Source organism: Felis catus, chromosome B2 (assembly GCF_018350175.1).
Source record: "Felis catus isolate Fca126 chromosome B2, F.catus_Fca126_mat1.0, whole genome shotgun sequence".
Classification (NCBI taxonomy): domain Eukaryota; kingdom Metazoa; phylum Chordata; class Mammalia; order Carnivora; family Felidae; genus Felis; species Felis catus.
The window spans coordinates 66,360,013-66,374,719 of record NC_058372.1 but is presented as its reverse complement, the minus strand read 5'-3'; positions in this window follow the sequence as shown (position 1 = coordinate 66,374,719).

Genomic DNA, 14,707 nt, shown 5'->3' with positions numbered 1-14,707 from the left:
TCCTTGTCTGTCAAACAGAGATAATACCTGAGAAGAGCCATAAAGATAAAGAACCTGGCACAGGAAACCACCCAATAAACTGTAGTAGACATTAAACTGAAGCCAGGTATTAATTCCATTTTATGGATGATAAACATGTCAGTTCTAAATTGTTTTAAAACCATTGCAACTTAAAAAAAAAAAAGAGGAATAGCAAAAATCTACAATTAGAGCCATATCTAGAAACCATAACAGCTATTGTTCCATTGATTACTACAGAAAAGAGAAAGAAATGCACTAGCATTTTTTTTAACTTTTTTTTAAAGTTTATTTATTTTTGAGACAGAACGAGCAAGGGGGGTAGTGAGAGAACAAGTCGAGGGGCGGGGGGATGGTGTGCAGAGAGAGGGAGACAGAGGATCCAAAGCGGGCTGACAGCATACAGCCCCATGAGGGCCTCGAACCCACAAACCATGAGATCATGGCCTGAGATGAAGTGGGATGCTTAACCAACTGAGCCACCCAGGCACCCCTCTTTCTCTCTTTTTTTTTTTGTAGATTTCTTTGAAGTAGTCTCTACACCCAACATGGGGCTCACACTCACAACCCTAAGATCAAGAGTCACGTGCTTTCCCAACTGACACAGCACTTCTAAATTCTACTTTCACATACTGGGTTTATAATGAACTATCAGAAAAGAAAAGATTTATTTTTCCCTACTTTTCTCCAGCTCCTGTCAGAAAAGTTTTCAAGTTTCCTAAGATTTGAGCAAATAATTGCTAGTGCAATTTTGTTTCCTCAAGATAGCTGAAACTATCTCCAGCAATTCCATTCATTCTCAAGGATCCAATTACAAGAATGCAGGGTTTCCTTAGGCAATAATGAAGTTCCATGTATATTTCTGTGCGATGCTTTGGTATTGTTTTTGTATTCCTTTTGAACTTACACAAGATCCAAATTATTACACTGTTAATAAGTTAATTAATATGCATCAACCCTGGTCAGGAGACAGCAGAAGGAACTATTCCTATCATTTGCAATGCGATAAAGAACTTAAAAGATCCCTTATGTGTAGGAATTGATCTGAGCAGCACCAGCAAGTTTACCTAGACTGAGGGACAGTTTCCACAGAAATACTAGGCATCTTGATAACGATTTATCAATCGCAAAAAATATATATGACATGGGAAGTTTAGCGATAAAAATACGCATTAGATTTTATCATTTTCACTAAATGAAATATTTTTTTTATTTTTTTAATGTTTATTTATTTTTGAGAGAGAGAGAGACAGAGCACAAGTGGGTGAGGGGCAGAGAGAGAGAGGGAGACAGAATCCCAAGCAGGCTCCATGCTGCCAGCACAGAGCCTGACACGGGGCTTGGACACACAAACTGTGAGATCATGACCTGAGCCAAAATCAAGAGTTGGACTCTTAACCAACTGAGCCACCCAGGTGCCCCTAAAAATATTAAATTTCAGTGTTAATATGTAAAATATAGTAGAATCTTAAAGCCTTTCCATCCAATACGATCTTTTGTATGTGTTCTCTTCAAACATGAAGATGATGATACAAAATCTCTATCAAAAAGCCATGTACCTTACAATCATGATTTTGTCAGAATGTGGAAAATTCCACAAAATAAATGGCTGGTTTCGTTAGCAAATAAATGACTTGACAAGAGGAGACAGGTAAAGAACTGTTACAGAGGGGGAAAAAAGAGAGACTTAGAATGTTCAACATTATATGTCAATAGGGGATTGCAAATCTAAAAAACAATGAGATACCTCTACAGACCTATTAGAATGGCTGAACTCCAAAACAATGACAATACCAATTGCTGGTGAGGATGTGGAGCAACAGGTACTCCCATTCATTGCTGGTGGGAGTGCAAAATGGTAGTCACTTTAGAAGACAACTCAGTGGTTTCCTACAAAACTAAACATACTATTACCATGTGATCCAACAACCGTGCTCCCAGGTATTTACCCAAATGAGCTGAAAACTGAAGTCCACAGAAAAACCTGCTGAAGTGGGGTTGGGAACAAATGGTCAAGAAAGAATTCTTGAGACGTGTTATAGTGCAACTTAGTAAGTTTATTTGGGTAGCATGGAGACAGGACCTGTGGGCAGAAAGGGCTGTCCTCTTGCTGTGTGAAGCTGGTAGTTATATGCTTAGTGCTCAGGGGGAGGGGATGTGCAGGGAGTATTAGATGATAAATGTCTTCTTCGAATTTCTATTTATAAAACTACTTTTGCAACATTTCTCTGGCGCTTATAATTCAGCTTGATATTAACTATCAGTGAAATGTACAGGAAGTCATGAGACCCTTTAAGAATATAGCAGCCAGTACCTATTTGATCCTTAATGAAACTGCAGGGTCAGCCTTCTGGGCTGAAGGTGAACCTTTTTCTGCTTCTATGCCTCATTACTGCAATACGTATTTATAGTAGCTTTATTCATAATTGCCAAAGCTTGGAAGTAACCAAGATGTCCTCCAATAGGTGAATAAACGAATTATGACACATCCAATACAATGGATTAGTATTCAACCATAAAAAGAAGTGAGTTATCAAACCAAGAAAAGATGTAAAGGAATCTTAAATGCTTAAGGAAGTTTGCCTGTAAAGACCTCATATTATATGACTCCAACTATATGTCACTCAGGAAAATGCAATATTATAGAGACAGTAAAAAGATCACTGGTTAAAAAACTAAAAAAAAAAAAAAAAGGTAAAATAAAATAAAATACCATTGGTTGCCAGGGGTTGGGAAAGAGGGGTCGGGGAATAGATAGGTGGGGCATGGGGACTTTTTTGGGCAATGAAACTATTCTGTATGATACTGTAATGGTGGATACATGACATTATGCATGTGTCAAAATCCACAGAACTGTACAACACAAAAAGTGAACCCCAATGTAAACTATGGACTTCAGTTGATAGTAATACATTGGTTCATCGATTGTAACAAATGCACCAGTGCAAGATGTTAATAATAGGGGAAACTGGATGGGGTGAGCAAGATTGAGGAGTGGGGCTAATATGGAAACTGTCTATACTTTTGTTCAATTTTTCTGCAAACTTAAAACTGCTCTAACAAATAAAATCTATGGGCACCTGGGTGGTTCAGTCAATTAAGCATCCGACTTTGGCTCAGGTCATGATCTCATGGTTTGTAAGTTCGAGCCCCACATCAGGCTTTGCTCATAGCTCAGAGCCTGGAGCCTGCTTTGGATTCTGTGTCTCCCTCTCTCTCTGCTCCCCCTCTCAAAAGTAAATAAACATTAAAAAATAAAATAAATAAAATCTATTAATTTTCTAAATAAGAGAGACATATACACATATCGATGAATTTCAGTTAAAATTATTTTAATGATTTTGATTCTAACTAAATGTGCTATAAAAAGATATCTTTGAGACAACTAAGGAAATTTAAATATGGATGAATGATAGGTGATATTAAAGAATTACTGCACGATTTGTTTTGTGTGATCATGGCATCATTATTTTTTAAGCCCTTACCTGAAATGTATGAAATTATATCTGGAATTTGCTTAAAAACACTCCAGTGGTGGGGCACCTGGGTGGCTCAGTCAGTCGAGTGTCTGACTTCAGCTCAGGTCATGATCTCATGGTTCATGGGTTTGAGCCCCACATCCAGCCCTGTGCTGACAGCTCAGAGCCTGGAGCCTGCTTCAGATTCTGTGTCTCCCTTTCTCTCTACCCCTTCCCCACTCTCACACTATCTCTTTCTCAAAATCAAATAAACATTAAAAAAAAATTTTTAATAAATACATACATACATACATACATACATACATACATAATAAAATAGTCCCATGATGGGGTGCTTGGGTGTCTCAACAGTTAAGCATCTGACTCTTAATTTCAGTTTAGGTCATAATCTCACAGTTTGTGAGATTGAGTTCCATGTGAGGCTGTGCACTGACAGTGTAGAGCCTGCTTGGGATTCTCTCTCCTCTCTCTCTCTCTCTCTCTCTCTCTCTCTCTGCCCCCCTCCCTAAGATAAATAAATAAATAAACATTATAAAATAGTCCAATGATGGTTTGGGGGGAAAGGAGGACCAGGGGACACAAGTTGGTAGAATGGGAGATAGATGAAACAAATTTGGCAAAATATTGGTAATCATCAGTTACATAAATAGTCAATTGAGGTTTATTATTCTATTCTGTCTACTTTTGTGCATGTTTGAAGTTTTTCATAATGAAAAGAATTTTTGGCATGTACTTTAAAATGTTTTTAAGGATTGTGCTGATCTGTTTCCCTCATAACTAAAGGGCATAGGAGACTGGATTAGAACATAGTCTAGGTTTTCAAATAGGACCACCTGCTACACAGTGATGAACACGGACAGGGTGGGAATGATTGGGTGGTAACTGGTATTCCTTTTCAAATGTTGTACTTGCAAACTAATCCAAACATAGGGGACTTTCCTTAAACCTGCATCGCAGCATTCAATTTATACATTCCCTTGCCTAAGTAATCAGAAAAAAGCCAACAACAAAAAACCTGAGACACAGCTGAAGCTATCACTGAAAGTTTCTTCCAAGCTTTACAAAGGTATAAAAGCGTTAACTTCCTTAAACCTGCATCATAGCATTCAATTTGTTCATTTCTGTTCCTTAACTTATCAGAAAATGTCCACAATAAAAACAATGACTCTGAGATACAATTAAAGCTATCAGAAGTAATGAGGTCAGCGGACAGGCACCTACTCCAGTCCAAACCTGCTCCACTTTTTTACAGCTCTCTATGTGAATACTAAAACTGAGCTTTGTTTTCAAAAATATCTTTTACAGTCCACTTGGTACTTTCTAGGACAAAGTGTCTTTAAAAGTTCTTTTACCTTTGTTTGTTTGTTTGTTTTCATATTCATGTCTATCAGCCTTCTAATCCTCTGGGGTTCCCTTTTCCAATCCTTGGACTTGATAGAATCTAGCCTCCTTAGTTCTAACACTACACCCTCTAGCATAACAATTAACCCCATCCTCAGACCCTTCCCATTGATGATGGGTTCAGATGATGGGCCAAAAAACTGACTAACACCTAAGCCAGGCAAATTTTAGCACCCTAAGAATGAGAAGTTACATAGATGATCCACTGGAAGACGGCATGGGGTCTGGAAAAATACAAACACACATTCTAATCCTTGTGCTTAAGTAAATTCCTCTCTCTGAGCTCAGGTTTCCTTAGCTATAAAATGAGAATATTGTTACCAAAACCTACGAAAGCTTTGAAAATTAAATAATATATGTGTAACCATGGTGTCTGACACATAACAGGTACTGAGCATTAGTTTTTTCTATTTCCTAATACATTGGACCAAAGTGGTGGTAGGTGTGTTTTTACCACAGGTTCTAACTTGTAAGCACTGTTGGCACAGGGTTGTTTTAAGAAATTAGCAACCCTGGGGCACCTGGCTGGCTCAGTCAGTAGAGCATGTGACTCTTGATCTTAGGGTCATGAGTTCAAGCTCCACATTGGACATAGAGCTTACAATATAATACAATACAATACAATACAATAAAAAAGTAATATAAAATGAAATGAAATTTAAAAAGAAATTAACAACCTTAGTTTCTGCCCTTACTCTGATCATCTTTTCTCCTTCAGGCAAAAGTCCTTCCCATGGCTCCACCTTCTACGCCCTGTATCCTTGTATCTTTTTTCCTTATCAATTCACTGATGCCCTCCTCCAGGAAGTGTTGTACGGGGTCTGCCTCTGCTGACATTACAGTAGCTAAGCCAACAGTTTGGTTACATGACAGGCAATAATGTAACAATAAATCAAGAGGCTACTGGGATTTTTTTTCCAAATAAACACACATTAATGTAAAAGGAAAGGTAAATTTTAACAGATTTAAAAGCTTTTTTCCAGTTTTCCTATCCCTCAAAATACTTTGGAAACTTTCCCCTAAAACTGTCTTAAGAACCTATTCTTAAATTTCTCTCTTATAAAATCTCATTATTTTATAGCCACCTCTTGTAAGTTAAAACTGAGACCTGGTTTAAGTGCTTTCTTTTATATGTAAGGATGGCACTACACAGCTCATTAATTATGTGTCTTACTGTTAGCTTTTATTTGGGGTTGGGGATTGAATCAATCACATTCTGCAGATTGAGTTTTCTTTTTGTTGTTGTTATCAGATTTCTATTCTTTGCTATTTTTTTGTATGTTTGTTTGTTTGTTTGTTTCCACAACATTAAAAGGGGTCTATTGATAGAACTGGAATCATCTCACCAACTGATTTGCAGATTGCAATTTTTACTCCTAAGGAACTTATTTAGAAAGATAATCTACACATAAGTGCTTTTCCCCACTTAAATTACTGGAAGAGAAAAACCAGTAAGTGTTCCCTATTAATAGAATACATAAAAAATGAAAATTCAGCTATCCCTCGACTAAAGGATTAATCACAGTCTCTCTAAAAATAGCAAACTTGCATGTGTCATCTTAAATATGACTGGCTTTGTATAAAACTTTAGAAATACATCCTTTGGAAAAATAAGGTATTGCTGTACTAATAGCAGGTTATCATGATGCCCTCACACTTATTAATATCAATATTCCATTGATCACAGATTTTGTTTTCTGTTATAAAATAACAAGTTATTTTCTAAGCCAGTATATCTTTCCTTACTCAGAATGAATGTATGTGTGGACAGAATTCTGACCAAAAGGGTTACCAGGAAGGGCTGACTCAACAGAGCTGTGGCTTCACATATTAGTTAGAAGAACAGATTTGAACCTTAATCTTCTAATCTGCCTGAGTCATTCAATTTCAAGTTGCTTTGCATGCACTTTTAGCTTATTTCTGAAGGTCATTCTGTTTCTTGCGCTTCTTGTGTGTTTAGCCAGCTGATTTACTATCTGCCCCACTGATATTTCACAACATTTGCAAAATTTGGTTTACTTTCCTTGAAGTTAAAGAGATAAAACTATGACATATCTTCTTTCCAAGTATTTAAATGTTATATATCAGCTTTTTACAGGCTTTTCCCAGAGGCAACATTACTCATAGCTTTTTTTTTTTAATAAAGCTGCTTTTTTGGCTCCCCTACAACAAGGCAATGAAAGAAGATTGATAAAGAAAATGTCATATGATTTGTAATCAGCATTTGACAACTTCACATACTATATACCTATCATTGAAATGACTTCTACAACTAAGTGAAACTGTACCCAAAAGTTTTAAGATGGAAAGTTAACATATAAAATGTAGAAAATTAAGGGAATTATGGAGACTGTTGGTCCTAGGATTTGAATACCAGAAAAGGCAATAACTCTGAATTGTAATAGTGGCTTTCACTGATCTTGAACAAATCACTTCATTCAATTGCCATCCATTCATTCCCCTCTTTAAAAATGTTTATAATAATACCCACATCTGTGGATATGTTCCAAGAATTACCCAATTATTAGGTTATAAAGCACTAGGAAATTTTAACTCTGCTGTGAAAACAATTAAGTGCATGCTAGCATATAAACATGACAGAAAACTGCATATTTACCTGTCTTATTTTGTTTATGTCTTGATCACTATCTGAGGACATCTGACAGTACAGCTGCCTAAAGTTAACAGGATATGGGAAAGTATGTCCAGACTCTCCATTTTTTAAATTCCTTCCTGAAAATATTATTGCTCTTCCTCTGGAATATATTAATCATATACCACTTGCTCTCTAGAAAATATAAATAAAAACTACATCCTCTAACTTTCATAATTGTTAGAGAAATATTTATACTTCTCTTGGACGATAATTGATAAGTGTTTCCTTCGAGGTACATCTTACTCAAAAACTCCTTGAATTAAACAGAAACCATGTTTATACATCTTGTAGACTCCCATAGCAACCAGGAAAGGGCCTCTCACATAATACGAAGCTCCATAAATATTTTTTTCATAAATATTTCTTAAGCTGTTCTCTCTGCTTAGCACGGGGAATGAAAAATAAGTAAGACAAGGTTCCTGTTCTTAAGCAATGACATATTATCATATTGTCTTAGATAACTCTAATACAATTTGCTATAATAAAAAACGGAAAAGGGAGAGATTGTTAAGAAATCAAAGCTGACATTTTAGTCTAAGGACAAATAACTCATTATACACAAAAGAAGCAAATAGGTAGAGGGAATAACACAAGGAAAAACATTGTACGTATAAGGTTCAGTGAGTAGTCCAATGTGTAAAGCATAGAGCAGATGGCAGGAAGTGGTAGATGAGACTAGAAACAGGGTCCAGTTTGTAAAGGTCTCGCGTTGTATACCAAAGAATTTGGATTTTATCCTAGAGACAAATGGTCTTCAAAGTTGGGTGCACTCACCCAAGAGCATATGTAAAATTATTCCAGGAAAAATCACAACATCTATTTATATTTATCTTTTCTCATCCTTTTACATTTTGAGTGTTTGATGTGTGTGTGTGTGTGTGTGTGTGTGTGTGTTATAAAGAAAAATACATGTGTTGGGTGCATATTCATAATTTTTATTGATGGAGTACACAATCAAAAAATGTGAAGACCTAGGCAATAAGCTACCACTAAAAGGCTTTTTTTTAATTTAAAATTTTAAAAATCAGATTTATATCTTAGATAACATTGAGGTACATATAGATGATATAGGGAAAAGAATTTTTTTCAGCCTTATTGAAATATTATTGACATATAGCATACATAAGTTTAAAGTGTTCAATTTTGATATGATACATGTATATATTGCAAAATGAATATCACAATAGTTAACACTTCTATCCTATCATATAATTACCTTTGTGTGTGTGTATGTCTGTAGTGATTACATTTAAGATCTACTCTCTTAACTACTTTTTTAAAGTTTATTTATTTATTTAATCTCTACACCCAACATGGGGCTCAAAGTCACAACCCAGAGATCAAGAATCACCCACTCCTCTAACTGAGCCAGCCAGATGCCCCAACAACTTTTAATTATATAACACAGTATTATTAATTATACTCCCATGCTACACATTACATTAGAATTTATTGTTATAACTGGGAGTTTGTACCCTTTGACTGACATCTCCATTTTCCTTACCGCCCCCAGCCCCTGGCAACCACCATTGTACTATTTCTAGGAGTTCAGCTTTTTTAGATCCTGCATTTATGCAAAACATACAGTATTTGTGTTTCTCTGTGTGACCTATTTCACTTAATATAATGCCCTCAAAGTCCATCCATGTTGTCACAAAAGACAGATTCCTTTCTTTTTATGGTTAAATAATATTCCATATTCTTCCACATTCATATTCCATACTCACTTCAATATTCCATTTTATATATGTTACATATCACATTTTCTTTATCCATTTCTCTGTTGATGGCTCCTTAGGTTGTTTCTAGATCTTGGCTATGGTGAATAATGCTGAAAAAAAAAAAATGCTGCAATGAACATCGGGGGTGCAGATATCTCTTTGAGATAGTGTTTTCATTTCCTTCTGATATATACCCAGAAGTGAGATTGCTGGATCATATAGTAGTTCTGTTTTTAATTTTTTGAGGAATCTCCATACTGTTTTTCACAGCAGCTGTACCAGTTTATGTTCTCACCACCAATGGTGCGTGAAAGTCCCTTTTATCTCCAATCCTCACCAATACTTATCTCTTGTCTTTTTGATAATAGCCATTCTGATAGATGTGAGATGATATCTTATTGTGGTTTTTTGATTCATATTTCCCTGATGATCAGTGATGTTGAGCATCTTTTCATGTACCTTTTGGCAATTTACATGTCTTCTTTGGAAATATGTCTACACAAGTCCTTTGTCTAGTTTTTAATACTATTGCTTGGTTTTAGTTTTGCTATTGAGTTGTATACGTTCCATATATATTTGGATATTAACCCCTTACCAGACAGATGGTTTGCAAATATTTTCTCCAATTTTGTAGGGTATCTTTATATTTTGCTGATTGTTTCTTCTGCCGTGCAGAACATTTAGTTTGATATAGCTCCACTTATTTAAGTTTTTATTTTGTTGCTTATGCTTTGGGTGTCACGTCCAAAAAAAAAAATCATTGCAATGACAGATGTCAAGGAGATCTTTTGGGAATTTTACAGTTTCAGGTCTCACATTTAAGTCTTTATTTCAAGTTAAATTTTGTGAGTAGTGTAATATAGGGGTCCAATTTCATTCTTTTGCATATAGTTATCCACTTTTCCAGCACCATTTATTAAAGAAACTATCCTTTCCCCATTGACTATTCTTGGCTCCCTTGTCAAACATTAGTTGACCATATAGGTGAAGGTTTATTTCTGAGCTCTCAAGTCTGTTCTATTGGCCTTTGTGTCTGTTTTTAATGCCAGTACCATACTATTTTGATTATGATAGCCTTGTAATCAAGTTTGAAATCAGAATTTCAAAAAGATAATGTAAGAGAGAAATATTTTTAAAAAAGAAAGAAAGAAAAGAAAAAGAGAAGTATGGAGAAGAGAATAGAGTGGAGAGAAACCTTAGACTTTAAAAAAAATTTTTTTAGTGTTTATTTATTTATTTTTGAGAGAAAGGGAGAGAGAGACAATGTGTAAGCAGGGGAGAGGCAGAGAGAGAGGGAAACACAAAATCTGAAGCAAGCTCCAGGCTCCGAGCTCTCAGTACAGAGCCCAATGCAGGGATCGAACCCACGAACCATGAGATCATGACCTGAGTCAAAGTCGGATGCTTAACCGACAGCCACCAAAGCACCCTGAAACCTTAGACTTAATGGAAATTTTTCTATCAATCATATCTTTTAAAAATATTTTAACATTCCTCCTTAAATAATTATACCTAAGTCACTAAGTTTAGTTGATACCCTTGTATAAGTTATAAAGATATGAGAAAAAAATGGTTAGTGGAATTTAACTCACATAACTGTATGAGGAAAAGATCTCCAGATGGTGAAGAGTTTCTTTATAAATAATAATGTGATACAATTTAAAGAAAATAATTACTAAATCCTAGAGATTCAAACCCATAAAATGACAGAGAATTTATAAATTAACCCTCAGAAATCAATTCTCAGATGATTGTCAAGTTTGGCAAAACAAAACAAAACAAAACAAAATATTGAATAAAACATTTCAATTACCAATACAATTCAATAGTCATGATAATTACTGATTATTTATTTTAGAGAAAAAGCTAGGAAAAAGAAATGATGATTTTATAGGACCACACTGTTCATCCAAAAATGGTTATAAGGTTTAATATTTCTAAATTTAGTGGTTCAAATATTGTCCTCCATTCAAATTTTTACTCCCTGTATATTTCTATCTACTTGTAATTCTCACCTTAGTAGTCTCACCAAGGCCAAAATAATAAGGCACTGTGAAACATGATAAGCACAGTGAAAGAACAGATGCTAGGAGCTGCATAGCCTGCAAAGGTAAATAAGATGTGGTCCCAGCTCCTAGGAAACCCAAAGTCTTAAAAGGGAGCTAAGACAGTTACACTGCCGACTACTAACTACATAACTCCAGAGAGAATGTGATATGTATTTTTAAAAAGGTATAATGAAAGTCAAAGGGAGTTCCTAGCATGGGTAAGCTCATTTTGCAAAACAAACTTAACAATAAAAATTGTAATAGCTAACATATATTGAGACTTACTACCTACCACGTACTGTGATGTATATGCATTACGTTATTTAATCCTTACAAAAACCCTATGAGGTTGTTTCTACTATTATCTTCAGTTTATGGAGGAGGAAAACAGCTAAAATCTTTTGAACTTGGCACTCTGCCCAGATGTCTTTTTTGTTTTGTTTTGTTTTCCCTATCCAAAGACATTATTCTGGGAGCACCTGGGTGGCTTAGTCAGTTAGACATCCAACTCTTGGTGTAGGCTCAGGTCATGACTTCACGTCACGGTTTGTCAGTTCAAGCCCCACTGTCAGCATGGAGACTGCCTAGGATTCTCTCTCTCCCTCTCTCTCTTCCCCTCCTCCGCACTCTCTGTCTCTCACAATTAACTTAAAAAAAAAATTAAAGGCATGAGGGAAAAATAAACCCTCGTATGGTCTAGAGCTGCTCTGTTCAATATGGTGCCCACTCCACATGTGGTAACTGAATGCTTGAAACATGGCTGATCCTAATGATGATGTGCTATAAGTGCAAAATACACAGAGATATTGAAGATTCAGTACTAGAAAAAGAGTGTAACATATCTCACTAATACTTTTATATTGATTAGATGTTGAATTGATAAAATTTGATATAATGTGTTAAATAATATATAGTATAAAATTCATCTCACCTTTTTTGTTTCTTAAGTTTTAATGTAGCTATTAGAAAATTTTAAATTATATATGTAGCTTTCACTATATTTCTATTCAAAGCATCAGTTTAAATTTTTTTTTTCAACTTTTATTTATTTTTGGGACAGAGAGAGAGAGAGCATGAACAGGGGAGGGGCAGAGAGAGAGGGAGACATAGAATTGGAAGCAGGCTCCAGGCTCCGAGCCATCAGCCCAGAGCCTGATGCGGGGCTCGAACTCACGGACCGCGAGATCGTGACCTGGCTGAAGTCGGACGCTTAACCGACTGCGCCACCCAGGCGCCCCTCAAAGCATCAGTTTAGAGTGTTGGTAAAACAAGGAATTACCAACCAAAAAATAAATAAATAACATTGACAACAATCCTCTATGGTAGTGAGCAATCAGGAAGTAAATGCCAGAAATGAGGGCAAAAAAAGATGCCATCTTAAAACAACACAAAAGTATTTTCTCTGGGTTTAGAATCAATGACAATGCAGTAGCAAGAAATACATCCAGCACCATCTTGATTTCTAACATCATTCATTTTGGAGAAATGGCAGGAGCAGAGGCTATACAGGCTGAGCCTAGAATCTGTGTGTTTATTTTGAGAGAGAGAGAGAGAGAGATGGGGAGGGGCAGAGGGAGAGAGAGAATCTTAAGCAGGCTCCATGCTCAGCATAGAGCCCAACGTGGGGCTTGATCCCACTACCTTGGGATTACGACCTGAGCCAAAATCAAGAGTCAGATGCTCAACTGACAGCCACAGAGAAGCCCTTAAAACGTCTTACTAAACCAGAAAGGTAGAGATAAAAACAAAACACAACAATGGAGACATGCAAAAGGGACACAGGAACCAACTGAAAGATCTTCCAATCACCAACTTGGAACAATTTGAGCAACAAAATAAGTAACATAGTGTTGCATTATAACCCAAAGTATAAAATAAATAACCATGGGCCTGTAATATAGATAAATACTTGAATGAATGAATGAATGAATGAATGACTATGAGAGAATACACAAATCTCCCATACAAAAGAATTCTGCTCTTCAAAGACTTAGAGAATAACTCCCCTGTCCCTTAAGTGTAAGCTGCATTACTGACTTCTACCAAAGAAAAAAGTTGGAAAGGGAGGAGGGGAAAAGGAGTAACTTTACAGGGGGGGAAAGCTGACAAACATGATCTCAGGCCTGTGATGAAGCTTAACATCACCAGTGATAATCATCAGTGATAAGTTATATTGACAGCACATTCCCTTGAAATTACAGGATGAGAATGGCACTTTACCTCTGCAGTCTTCCCCCAGTCCAGTTACAAGAAAAACATCAAACAAACCCAAATTGAGAGACTTTCTACAAAAACTACCAGTACTCTACAAAATTGGCAAGGTCAACAAAAACAAAGAAAGTCTGAGAAACCATCAGTCTACAGGAGCCTAAGGAGACACAGTGACTAAATGTAAGTGTTATCCTGGATGGGATCCTAGGACAGAAAAAGAACATTAGGTAAAAACTAAAGGAATCTGAATAAAATAGGAACTTCAGTTTAATAACCTATCAATATTGGCTAATCAGCTGTGACCAACATATCAAAGTATTGTAAGATCTTAAGAGGTCAAACCAGGTAAAGAGTAGAGAGCACTCACTGTACTATCTCTGCAACTTTCCTATAAACCTAAAACTCTTAAAATAAAAAGCGTATTTTTAAAAACGGGGGAGGCCTCTTCTGGTTTGAAATTTTTCATATATGTTGGAATCCTTATTCCAAGTCTTCTATAAACTTGTTACTCATTGCTTCTTAGCAATACAGAATCTCAGGCCCATTCCAGATGTATTAGTCAGGGTTTCCTAGAGAAACAGAACCGAGAGAGAAAGAGAGAGAAAGAGAGAGAGAGAGAGAGAGAGAGAGAGTTATATAAGGAATTGGCTCATGCAATTATGAAAGCTGGGAAGTCAAATCTGCAGTGTGAGCCTGCAGCCTAGACACCCAGGATCTAGGCCGGGTGCAAATGATGTGTAAAGGCAGTCTGCTGGACAACTACCCCTTGGCTGGGGAGTGGGGTCTTTTGTTCTATTCAGGCCTTAGATTGAATAAATTCAACCCACATTATAGAGGGCAATCTGCTTTAGCCAGAGCTCACTGATTTAAACGTTAACCTCATCCAAAACACCCTGCAGGTTGACACATAAAATTAACTGTCACACCAGAGCTGATAGATCCGAATTCGCATTTTAAGAGGCTCTGCGGGGTAATTTCACCCACAGTCAAGTTTGAGTGGCATTGCTGTAGAAGACTCCAAAAAGGCCAGAATCCCACCCCCTACCCCTCTTGAAGAGCTTAGAATCTGCGTTGTCATTTCAGTAACTCAGAAACAAGGCTTGATTTGTTGTTTTCACTTGGTAACTCTCCTGGCATTTACTCATCTGGAGGTGAGAGAGAACCTCAGAAATC